Source organism: Mustela lutreola, chromosome 12 (assembly GCF_030435805.1).
Source record: "Mustela lutreola isolate mMusLut2 chromosome 12, mMusLut2.pri, whole genome shotgun sequence".
NCBI classification, from domain to species: Eukaryota; Metazoa; Chordata; class Mammalia; order Carnivora; family Mustelidae; genus Mustela; species Mustela lutreola.
In genome coordinates, this window is record NC_081301.1 from 44,146,985 (window position 1) to 44,160,502 (window position 13,518).

Here is a 13,518-nt window from a genome sequence, read left to right on the forward strand (position 1 = left end):
GCATAGATTTGCAGTGTAAGCTGAAAACTGATAAACAGATATCTTGTTACCATGTTGTTATTTCACCTACCACTTTGGAGACGCTACAGAGAAATCAGAGATGTGCTGGGAAAACAGCACTGTTAGAAGGTTAAGTTGTGTTATAAGACATGCTAAATAAATGGTTGGTCAAAAAAATACAATACATGCAGAAATGGAAAAAGACCTTGATATAGCAGGGAAGATGGGAATTCGTATATCATAAAATGCCATGTTACCAGGCAGGATGAGTTCATGACTGTTACCAGAAAATCAACATTGCTGGTGGAAGTATTTGGCTTAAATTTACAGAGGACACAATACCATATTTGAATGTAAACTGCGTAAGGACAGGACTTTGTGGATCTTGTTTCCCACTTTATCTTGAGCTCCCACTGTAGCATCTGACACATAGAAAGCAGACACACTTTTTTCTTTTTTTTAAATATATGAGTACCTAAATGATTAAATGAACTTGGCATCTCATCTAAAGTAGTCACATTTCCATTCTGAAGCACTGGTATCCTGTTGTTCCCTAGAAAGAAAAATACAGGCATGTTTTAAGGAAGGAAGTTGTAATATCCCCTTTAAATTTTCTCAAGCCTCTACTAATGAAGCCAAGGAAAATTCAGTTACATTTTGTATTTCTCAGTCAGGAATGGACTGGCCACAAGGCTGAATGATATTTTTAAAATGTTTTTTTAAATAATCCACCAGTTTAATCTGCACAATGTTTAGCACAAATATCCTCTCCATTAACAATATGGTGCAAGAGAGAGTCTGGGGGTCATTAGAGGACCTGAAAACGCCCTGCAATGTGTTTGTGCAAGATTAGCCCTTCATCGAAAAGATGTATTCATTCTCGATATGGCCTTATGTCAGGGTTGCTGGCCTTAATGTGTGGAACTTTTCCAGTTCATCAAGGCAAGCATGCCCAGAGCTATTTTCTAGGTTTGAAATAAAAGAGCAAGCTGTGGTAAGCCTGAAACCTTTGTTACTATTTCTATTCCTCTCTTCTCTCTCTCTGTTTCCTGCTCTCTTTTTCACCCACCTGTTTTTTTCCTTGCTTAGTAAACAGGGCTGTCCATATGGCAAGTTGTGATAATCTTTCTCTCCCCATTCTCTACCCTTGAATTTGGCTTTGGTTTTAGTAGCAGGGAGTTTCAAATATTGAAACAGAGGCAGCCATTCTTCTCTGCTCACTACAGGCTCAACTTAGAGCCATTTCTTCAAAGATCTGAATGAATCCAAAATCTGCCTAGCGCTCCTCTGCTGTGGCTTATGTACCCTTCTTCTTCTGTCCTGTCTCTGGCTAGTCTTGAATTTATTTCCCTCCCAGGATAAATCTTTGATTTGGTGTTTAAAAATTTTGTTTAAATTGAAAATAGTCACAGGTGTTTGGATTTTAATTCGACACTATATATTTTATAACTGAGTTCAAAGAGAAGGGAAAGGAGATCCATGCAGGATATCCAGTCAGTATGGAATATGTTGTGGGGCAGAAGGTAGTCACACATCTTCAAACATGAAGACTGAGCTCATGGGACATGCCTGTCACCACTTGGCAGGGAGGTTTGCCCATGAGAGTCACTTGGAGTTCCAGGCCGACAAATGGGCCACCCTTTCAAACATTGCTAATCCAGCCAGCATCTCAAATGTCGTCGGTCTCTGTGCCAGTAAAAGCTACAAATAGAGCAATGCTTTTTCAAACTTTAATTTGCATGAGTTCACCTGGGGAGCTCATGAAATTTCCAATTCTGATTCAGTACACCTGGGCAGAGTCTGAGACCCTACTTCTATGAAGAGCTCAGGTGGTACTGATGGTAATCTAGTAGTCACCATTTTTCCCTTCCTTCCTCCCTTCCTTTCTCCAGTAGTAGAAATCTAACTCAACTGGCAGTTAAATGTTCTGGCTCAGAAATACAATTTCATTAGGCACATGGCTCCTCCCAGCCACAAGGGAGCTGAGAAGTACAATCCAATCAGATACCCAGAAGAGAGAACTGAAATATTTGGTGAACATCCAGAAACATTAATATGGTTATTTATATAGCACAGAAGCAAAGTAAATACTTTTTTGGGTGGTTTTTATGCTCAACTGGCCAATGTGTTAAAACGTTAATCAAAAAATTGGGCAGGGATTCTCAGTGCTTGGCTGTGTATCAGAATCAGTTACGAGGATTTTTTAAATATAAATGTCTGTTCATTCTGTGGTGGGGCTTGGATATTTGTAATTTTTCTTTTTATAAACTATTCAGGTAATTCTCTAGGTAGGATGGAAAAGCATTGGAACAGGGGTTCCTAAGCATCTTTTTGATGGTGCAGAACATAATTTAAAGAATGCTTTTAATCATAGATAGCGTCCACCGTACATCAATGAAACATACTATAAAAGCTCTTTAATTACATAAATTTATGCCTGTGATGAAAGAAACATTTTTTCCCCAATTAAAAAAAGTCTAACTTTTTCCCCCCTTTTTAATTACTGCTAGTACCTAAGGGAAAGCCTTCCATTTCAGGAGATGCCTAAATTATATATTATATTAATAAATATATAACATTTCAATTGCTTAAATATGAAAGTATATTACCCAAAATGCTGATTTATTCAAGTTTATGAGAATTGAGTGAATGAAAGGAAAGCTGCCAAGAAAGGCTAGAGGGCAAGAGAGGAAGGAAGGAAGGCAGACAGAGGGTAGGAAAGACAAGCGAGAAGGAAGGGAGGAAAAGAAGAAGAGGAAGAAGCTGACAAATGGCCCAGAACCAGAGCAGTAGAGAAAAGCCATCGAGTGAAAACACTGGATTCAGCTAGTATGGAATGAAATCTCAGATTTAAGTTTTAATGCTTTATGGATATTATTAAAGTGAATCTCCTTGTGCAAGTTACTTAGCCTCTCTAAAGCTCAGTTTCCTCATAACTAAAATGGAAGAAAAAACAACCTCGCAAGACTGTAATTAAGATCATTGAGAAAAGGTGCAAATCTCCTGGCACAGTGGTGAACATATTGTTATTCACCAAAATGGGTAGTTACTGTTTTTGTTGTCATAATGGAAAGGAGCTGCTTACAATATGGCTCTGATAGCACTAGTGATAGAAAAATGCCAATCTGCGTCATTTCCTTTGGAACTATATAATACATACAAAGGATTTATATTTCCTTTTTAATATTTGGTGACACTGAACTGTGGTAAAGTTTGGAGTTAAGCGTAACTACAAAATTAGTGAAATAGAGGCTAAGTTTGTCAGGCTTCCCCAACATAGTGATTTTGATGAAGGTCGCACAATGATAAGGAGAATGTAAAGAGGGAAATGATGTAATGAGGAGGTATACTTCATCTCTGTAACACAATGTTCAGGAAAATAGGCTCCTGAACCTCAAGATAGAAGTCCCTATGTCTCTAGAGATGTGGCCAAGGTCAACTCACTTACCTCACCTAAGAAAGGGTTTCTTCTTCCATGAAGTGTGTGTGGAAATAGAACTATCATAGAGATGTTGTTAGGTTGTTATTTCCAATATTGACTGAAGAAAAAAAAAAAAAAAAAAGAGGCTCAAGGAGTTTTGGTATGATATCACACAGGTTTTGAGTCTGCTTGTGATCAAGTATGGTATGATATCACACAGGTTTTGAGTCTGCTTGTGATCAAGTCAACCTTAAAGTTTTCCTCAGCTTGACTAAACTCTGCAAAGGCTTCTTCCTCAGCCTAGGCCTCTGACCTCCCTTTTCTTAGGATACTGATGTTAGAACACTTCCCACTGTAAGTTCTTTTGACAGAGAAGCTCATGGGAGACCATTTGGACTCTGTCAGAACAATTAGATAAGCTGCTTCCAGTTTTTAAAAATCTGATTGGAAAGATTTAATTGTTACTGAGGCATATGGGAAAGAACAGAGTTTAGAGATGGGAGCAGAAAACCTTTTTCCCCTCAGGGTATCTGCTGGTTTGGGTCCTGGGATGGTGAGAATCTGAGAAAAAGGCAGAAAACCCAAACCAGGGGAACTAAGTGGACATGATTTTGGCAGCTGCACGGAGCTAGGGAATAAATTTTGTTTTGAGATGGCCAAATAAGATCTGGGAACAAAGATCTTAGATAGTTCATAGGTGGGGAGTGGACATTTTCCCTTTGAGGCATATACTTAAGAAGGACATGGTAAGATGCTAAGAAGGGAAAGCAATAGGATGTTGCAAAAGAAAGTAGAGTTTTCAGCATGCTCAAGTAGCTGAGGAAAGAGTCATTCCACTTCAGATTGTGCCAAGAAGGAGGGACCCCCTAAACACTCCAGGCTCTCAGTTGGAGCCACTAAAGAGCTACATCATAGGAATGGAGGAAAACTAAAGGCATTTGAACCTAAGGAGAACTATAGACCAACTTTGAAGCAGACTGTACTCCACTGCATTAAAGTGATCTGCCTCCCATTCAGTCTACCTCCCCGGAGGACAGGTAAATACCTATGAAGGAAGAAAATGTGACCCAGAGATTACAGCTTTTTATGTTTAATTTCTGATGTCTAATAAAAAATTACCAGACACATTGAGACAATAGAAACTGTAAGGGACTGCATGGGGTTCCCCCGAAATTTATATGTTGGTGCTCCAACCCCCCATATAACTATATGGAGCTGGGCTCTATAAGGGGACACTTATGTTTAATTGAGATCACAAGGATGGAACCTTGACCCCATAGAATTAGTGTCTTTCTTGGAAGAGGCACTAAAAAGCTCACATTCTCTCAGCCATCTACAAGACATTGAAAGAGCTCTCACCAGGAATCCAATCAGTAGGCGCCTTGATTTGGGCTCTCCACCTCCAGAACTTCAAGGAGTACATTTTTTGTTGTTTAAGCCACTCAGTCTGTGGTGATCTGCTATTGTAGCTTGAGCAGACTAATAAGGAAACATACCCACAAAAAAATCCAGCTCCATTTTTTATTTCCAGAGCTCTCTCTCTGGTGTAACATTTCACAAATTCTAGCAGTAATAGCCTAGCAAAACTCCACCATGAGGCTCTTCACTTTAGTGTGATGACAGCATTTTCCTAATGTTCCCCTCCTTGCATTCCAACTCCTTGCATTGCAGTCTGGAAAGGCCTTCAGAGATAAAGCTGGAAACCATAGGTACTACTTGACTTGTTTCCCTTTTCTTAGGAATCATAGCCCCGCTTGTCTCAATGTTTAAAAACACTTATATCATATGTTTGACCAGTTTTTAAGTTGTTTACTGTGGGAGTACAATTTCCATGCTCCTTCCTGATCAGAATATGAATTCTCCCTATTCATGTTAAAGACATTTATCAAACCAAAAATAATAATTTTAAAAAATATAATAAAACATATCAAAATTCCTGCCACAAAAACTATTAGGCTTATGGGGGTGATCATTTTGTAATAAATACAAATATTGAATCATTAATTTTGTGTGCTGAAACAAATATATGTCATTAATACTTTAGTTTTTTTTTTTTTAAAAAAAGGTCAACTTGAAGGTAAAATATTGAATGAAAGAAAACTGGAAAGAGAGAAAGACAAAGTTTCCCTCTACAGTTGCTTCAATTCAATATCATTGGGAGAATCTTATCAGTCTAATAAGGCAAAAAAAAAAAATAAGTAAAATCAAACACCTAGGAATAATTCTAAGGAAAGAGATATAAGACCTCCACATATAAAACTACAAAAATAATTCCAACAAAAAAAATTTAAAGATCTTAATAAATGGAAGTATATACTATTTTCATAAATTAGGAAACTCAGAATTTTAAAGATATCCCTTTTTCCTAAATTAATCTGTAAAAGGTTAAATATAATTCTAACTACTACATACTTGTCAACTAAATGACAAGAATGGCAAAAAGTCCTGACATGGGGGAAAAATGGAAGATGTAACTCTTCAGACATTAGATTCCTTATGAAGTTACAGTGATTGAGTTAGTATGGTATTTGGCAGAAGAATAGGCAAAGAAACCATAACTGGAAATGAAAAGTTGAGAAACAGTCCCACAGGAATATAATTTCCTACAATGCAGGTAGAGAAAAAACAGTTGTTTCCACTTGGTAATTCTGAGTATCTGGATATACAAATATATTATTACTTGGAAATTACACACGTAGGCATGTAGTCAACAGAAATGCATCCAAAGTGTTCTCCAAACCCATGTACAAAAAAATTTTTATAGCAATATTATTCATAGCAAAAAACTGGAAACAGATAAAATAATTATCAATAGTAGAATATATAAAAATTGTGGGTATCTTCACACAAAGGATATATTATACTCAGGAAGGTGGATAAACTGCTAATGTTTAAACAAAATGAATATAGCTCATAAACATATGCTGAACAACAGAGGCCAGTCCCCAAAATAATACATAATGAATAACATTTATATGTAGTTTGAAAACAGGCAAAACTAATATGTGGTAATGGAAGTCTGAGTAACGGTTACTTTCAGCATGGGGTGGACACTGGGAAGAGATATGGGAAAGGATTCTGGATGCTAGTTATGTGCTATACCTTTTATTTAAGTGATAGTTATATAGAAGTGCCCATGGTCCTAAAAATTCATCAACATCTATACTTGTGGGGTTTTTAAATACTTTTCTGTGTGTATAATTTCTCTGTGTATATTATACTTCAATAGATTTTATGTAGGCACAGATATTACTCCAAAGATGTTAGAGTAGAAAAGACCTGTAGGTTGAAACCTATAATATTGAACAACATATGTCAGCTATTAGAAACTTACAAATAAATGACCACGTTATAGTTCTGAATAGAAGAAAATTAGTTCCATCTTGGTGAAAGCTGCATGGAATTGGAGGCTTTCAGGAGGAGATGAAATTTGAGATGAAACTGAAAAGCAGATGATTAATAGAAATGAAGAGCAGCAGGTCATCTAGCAGGAGAAATAGCATCTCCTTCTCGAAATTAGTTAGATATGTAAGAAAAACTGACAGCAATTTTATTTATTTGGATTATAATCAATAACATGAAATTAGGTTGGAAAGACATTAGGGCTAGATTTTGAATGACTCAAATAATAGAGTAAGGAATTTTGGATTTCAGTAGATGCTGAGGAGCCATTTAGTATTAATGAATAGAAGAAAGTCATGATCAAAATTATGCTACATAAACATAAATCCTTTGACCTCAATATTATTAGAAGAAGAAGAGAATTGATGTAGCAAGAAAATATAAATGGATATTATGCAAATCTAATTCATTTTCATTTATCACACAGTTATTAAAGGTCCACTGACTGACTCAGGCAAAAATTAGACCATTCAAGTGGGAGGGTGACAAGTGACATAAATGACATCTCCATTAAGGAACAATTTGAAAAATTCTTTGTTGAGTACTACCAGTAAAAATTTATGGCAGTGTATGAATTAAGAATCTATTCAGCTGCCAAAAACAGAAATTGCAACTAATAGTAGCCTAAACATATAGGAGCTAATTTTTCTCATGTGATATGAAAACCATAGGTAGATATTACTATTGTTGGTTCAGCTTGTGAAAAATATTGTCACACCCAGGGTTTTTAACTTCCCTCCAACATCTTGAGGCTGTTGATTTCTACCCTTTCCTATGATACTTCATCACCACAAAATATCTGCCACATTTTCAACCTAGATCCCTGATCAGGGAAAGTAGGAGGAAGGGCAGTAGCAGGCAATTCTGTGAGATTTTTATAAGAGAAAGCTTTCTCTGAAACTCCCTGTGTTTCCATTGGCTGTTGGCTGGATCACATCTCCAACTCCACCTGAAATAAAGACCCTGAAAGTGGAGAATGAGAAGAGGAGATATGTAATACACTCCCCTGGGCTGGACACACTTACCCTCACAAAATCCATGCCACCAAATTGTGATCCTCACAAGCAACACAAGCAAAAACTAACAAGTGAGAGAACCTCAAATGGAAAAACTGCAAGGAAACATTCAACAAAATGAAAAGCAAACCTATGAAATGAGAGAAAATATATGCAAGTCATATATCTGATGAACAGATAATATCCAAAAAATATAAAGAACTCCTATAACTCAACAGCACACACAAAAAAGAAAACCCAAACCAAACAAACAAAAACTAAAAATCAAATTAAAAATTGGGGGGACGCCTGGGTGGCTCAGTGGATTAAGCCGCTGCCTTTGGCTCGGGTCATGATCATAGGGTCCTGGGATCGAGTCCTGCATCAGGCTCTCTGCTCAGCAGAGATTCCCCCACCCCCACACCACCCCGCCTGACTCTCTGCCTACTTGTGATCTCTCTCTCTCTGTCAAATAAATAAATAAATAATATTTTTAAAAAATTGGAAAGAGGAACTAAATAGACTGTTTTTTTCTTAAGAATGCTACAGATGGCTAACAGATACGTGAAGAAGTGTTCAACATCACTAATGATGAGGGAAATGCAAATCAAACCACAATACATTTCAGATTATATTATAAAGCTTCAGTAATTAGTAAATTATTAAGTTTATAAATTATTATATTATGATATAAATACATATTATATAATATAAATATAACAAATTACTAAATTATTAATAGTAAATTACTATTTATTAAATAGTATGTTTTTGGCATAAAAACAGATGTGTAGTTCAATGGAACAGAATAGGTAGCCCAGAAATAAGCCTGTGAATATATGGTCAATTAATTGATGGGAAAGATGGTCTCTTTAATAAATGATGTCGGGAAAACTGGATTACCACATTTAAAAGAATGAAACTGAATTTCTCTCTTATACCACACATGCAAATCAATTCAAAATGGACTAAGGATTTGATATAAGAGTGGGAAATGTAAAACTCCTGGAAGAAAATATAAGAGGTAATTGACATGAGTCTTAGCAATGATTTTTTGGAGTTGATTCCAAAAGCAAAGGCAACAAAAGCAAAAATAAACAAGTGGAACGACATCAGGCTGAAAGACTTTTGCTCAACAAAGGAAGTTATAAACAAAATGAAAAGGCCACCTATGGAATGGGAGAGAATATTTGTAAACCACATATTTGATAAAGTAGTTAATATCCAAATTATATAAGGAACTAATTCAAACCAATAGTGAACAGCAACAACAACAAAAAACACACAACTCAGTTTAAAAGTGGGCAAAGATCTAAGTAGGTGTTTTTCCAAAAGAGACATACAGATGTGTAACTGGTACATGAAAATGTGCTCAGCATCACTAATCAACAAGGAAATGCAAATCAAAACCACAATGAGGTATCACCTCACACCTGTCAGAAGGGCTATTACCAAAAAGATAAAAGATTACATGTTGGTGGGTGAGGGTGTGGAGAGCATTGCTGATGGGAATGTCAAATGGTACAGCTACTGTGGAAAACTTTGGAAGTTCGTCAAAAAATTAAAAATAGAATTACTGTATGATCAAGCCTTCTTATTTCTGAGTATGAATCCAAAGGAAATGACAACAGGATCTCCAAGATATACCTGTACTCTCATAATCACTGTAGCATTATTCATTAGTCAAGATATGGACTAAAAATCTTTCAATAGATCAATGGGTAAAGAAAATGTGGCATATATATATATATATATATATATATATATATATATATATGCAATGGAATATTATTGAGCCACGAGAAAGCAGGAAATCCTGCTATTTGTTACAGTATGGATGAATCTGGAAAGCATTATGCAAAGTGAAATCAGAGACAAATACTGTATGATATAACTTATATGTGGAAAATAAAAGAGCCAAAATCATAGAAACAGAGTAGAGTAATAGTTACCAGGAGCTTGAGGTCAGGGAAATGGGGAAATGTTGGTCAAAGGATGCAGACTTTGACTATAAGATGAAAAAGTTCTGAAGGTAGAGTGTACAGTGTGCTGATTATAGTTAATAAGATTGTATTATATACCTGAAAGTTGCTAAGAGAGTAGATCTTTAATATTCTCACCACAAAAACGAAAAACGGTCATTGTGTGATGTGATGAAGATGTTAGCTAATTCCATGGTGAAAATCATTTTGCAGTGTACCAATATCAAATCAACATGTTGTACACCTTAGTGTTTTATGTCAATTATATCTCAATAAAGCTGGAAAAAAGTTATTCTGTTATCAAAAAGAAAGTAGAAAACTAATAATAATCCTAAGACAGTTTTTCACAGCTATCCCCACCATGTACACCATATGCATATTAAAAAAAGATGGTGCTTGATCTCAAAGAATATATGTGATAGCTGTGGGAATATTGTATGTGCCCATAAGAAATGACTCCATTTTTATTATGCAATTGAGAATTTCCATCTAACGTGTAGGATGTATTTTCCATTTGTTTGCATATTTTTAATCAAACTGGCCTTTCTTTGCTTCTTCTAAAAATTGTCTTTGATCACATGTAAAGCAAAATTTAATATAAGAACGGACAACAGCATTATTACAGAAAATAGAAAGAAAAAGAAATAGATGTCATCTGATGAGATAATTATGACACATGCATTCTGCATTTCATGGCAACTTAGCCAAAAATAGAGTTAGTAAAGGGTTTCTCATTATTTGACTTACTTTTTTAAGTAGAGTTTTATTTTGAAGAATGCACTTTTTGTCATGGAAAACATGATGGATTAATATAGATGTTTTAGACTTCATATGAAAAAAAATATTCAGAGGAAGGTGAGGTAGATTATGACCTTAATAAGAGTGGATCCCTGTAAACTAAGTTTTCGGATATAATTGATTTCCCACTCTTTCCCTCAGGCTTCATTATCTGAACCTGATCATTTTACATTTATTTAAATGATCTTAGGGTTTTAACACGGCTACATCTTTAATTGCCATATTTCTGAGATTTCTTAGTGCATTTTTTCCTTGAAGTAGGGATGAAGTCTCCCTGGTTCCTACCAAATTTCTTTTGTACGTGGAAGGCAATCAGGGCATATTTATTGAATAAATAGGTAGGTGAGATAAAAATAAGAATTTGTGTTTTTTCCTCAGCAGTGATTCTAAAAGTTACATTAGTATTCCACATATAGAAAGTTTTGCTATTAACCCTAATAGTTGCATTCACAGCATTCAATCTTAAATGGTTTATGACTCTTTTTCACCTGATACTCCAAAGTGCCTAGAATGGCATCTGCTACATTGGGTTATTCAGTGGAATAATTGACATTCTCCTGGACACAGACATTCCTGAGAAGAGATAAAACAATATTATACTGGTACATTATTTCTGAGTCCTTCAGTGTCAGGAGAGAGTTTCTTGAACTAGAGAAATAAAAGGTTAACATATCCATTAAACTACTCTTCCTAAATATTAAAGGCTCTAGGCAGCCCTTCGAAAATGCTGTGTCATAGCTAATTCATAGTTCTGTTCTGAAAGTAGTGCCTGAGTGTTGTATGGTCATTGATTCCTGTGCTTCAGAAACAAGCTGAACAAGAAGTTACATTTTGTTGTCAGTGTCGAGCAGGCTGACTTTCATTCTTGCCCAGACAGATAGCATTTACCCTTCTTTACAGAGATAGCCCACAAAGATATTTGCAATTAGGCCAAGAGTTTTTCCACAAAAATGAATTTGTAGAGTTTTGAATGTGCTAAAGCATTTGGAAAATAAATCAAAACCCCAGATTTATATACAGCACTTGATGGAAGAGGCTTTCCGGCATGAACAACTTTAATGGTCAGTGGTCACTACTCAATGGCTTTGCAGTTTAAGAGCCTAACTCTGGCTCCTCAATAATGTAAGTGTGCATATATAAGTGTTAAACACTCCCGCTGTATTGTATTAGACTTTTCATACATTTCACCCAAAAATTATTTGACATGGAGGGAGAAAGGAAGGTGTAGTTCATGAAAAGAAAATTGCTAACTATAATTCTGGAATTTGAGCCCCAAGGTGAAAAAAATAATTACACTTTTCACAGATGAAGGAAAGTAAGGAGACGAAAGTGGAATCCATTTCAGGAGTCCTAATCCCCAACACAGAATGGAATTCTTGTTGAGGGATTATTTGAAACCTGAATTAAAAAGCAGTGAAAGAAAGTGTGCACCAGATCATAAGCAAAGCATTTAGTGAAAAACAGACATCAAGACAGAGTTCTGGGAAGGATGGGGAAATATCCAGTCAGTACACCTAATCCTGATGGTCTTACCCGGGTTCTGCTTTACTCTTTATCTCCCACTTATTTCCTGTCTTTATTTGCCTTCAACCTTATGGCTTCATATTCCTTGTCCAGTCCTACAGTTGTATCCCTGTACCTGACAGCCAAGTTAACATTTCTGGTCTTCTAAGACTTGTCTCAACATTAAACTCTCCTTATGAGTCTGATTCAGACCATCTTAGGGGAATTTGGACAAGTAATATCTCTTACCTTTTAGGAAGAAGAAAGTGTAGAGTCTAATAATACCTTTACGGACAGGACGTATTTATTCAAAATAACACTTTAATAGAGTAATAATGTATTTAATCATATTCTACTTTTTATGGCAGGCAAATGCATACACCTAATGATAAGAAATTACTTAGAGCACTAGCTATGAATCACAGTGACCCTGTGACTCACAGTTTGCACCAGGAAAGAGAGTGAAAAGTGCTTTTGAAATAATACAAATTATATCTCCTAATATCAGTTGAATGCTTACCATATATCAGGCACTGTCTGGAAATCTTGTAGCAAATGTTAAAACACGAAAGATATCTGGAACATTCAAAATGATGAATATAGGAATATAGGGTTAGGAATTCAATCATAAGTAATTTACACATTTCAAAGTTATAAAATGTTTCTACAATTTAGGGTTTCATAATGTGTTTTGGCTTTTTCTATTTGCCTGGGATAAAACTTACAGGAGGAAAAGGATTTTCACCTGAATTTCCTAATTAGGAGGCAGCACTTGGTGGTGCTTATGCAGGGCTCTTTCAAATTGTATAGATAATATAAACCTCTCAAAGCACATTAAATAGTAAAGGACTAGTTTGGATGCCATTTACGTTCCAGTGCTTTTTCAAATGCTTCTCCCCTTTTGTGATATGTCCTTTCTCTATTCTCCATCTAGAAACTTGTTCATTCTTTGAGACCTGTCAGCTATCTATTCTATCTCTATCTGAATGCTTAATAAGCGCCTTAAACTTAGCATATCCAAAACTGAACTGATGATGTTTCACCCCTTTGGTTCTAGAGTGAGTATTATTCTTACTCTGATCTTGCCTAAAATATCTTAAAAGCAAGGCCCAATGTTTTTAAGTAACTTAAATGTGTCCCAGGGAAAAAAGAAAAAAAGAAAAAAGAAAAAACCCAAGAATATGTATGAAAGTAAAAAAATAGCCAGGCCCAACAAAGTGAAATTTATAATGTTTGTCATCCAACAGAAATTGCCAGGGTTATAGGGGCGCCTGGGTGGCTCAGTGAGTTAAGCCTCTGCCTTCTGCTCAGGTCACGATCTCAGGGTCCTGAGATGGAGCCCCACATCGGGCTCTCTACTCAGCAGGGAGCCTGCTTCCCCTTCTCTCTCTGCCTGCTTCTCTGTCTACTCGTGATC

The 13,518-nt window shown here is 35.9% G+C and overlaps 1 long non-coding RNA gene across 1 annotated transcript; it reads right to left on the minus strand.

The window, feature by feature from the left end:
* Positions 1 to 205: 205 nt before the first annotated feature.
* On the minus strand, positions 206 to 12,830 carry LOC131812052 (uncharacterized). Its single transcript, XR_009346255.1, has 3 exons — positions 12,622 to 12,830; positions 11,087 to 11,171; positions 206 to 553 (listed from the first exon to the last, which is right to left on the minus strand). It is a non-coding gene; the product is annotated as an uncharacterized LOC131812052 (long non-coding RNA).
* Between the last annotated feature and the right edge of the window lie 688 nt (positions 12,831 to 13,518).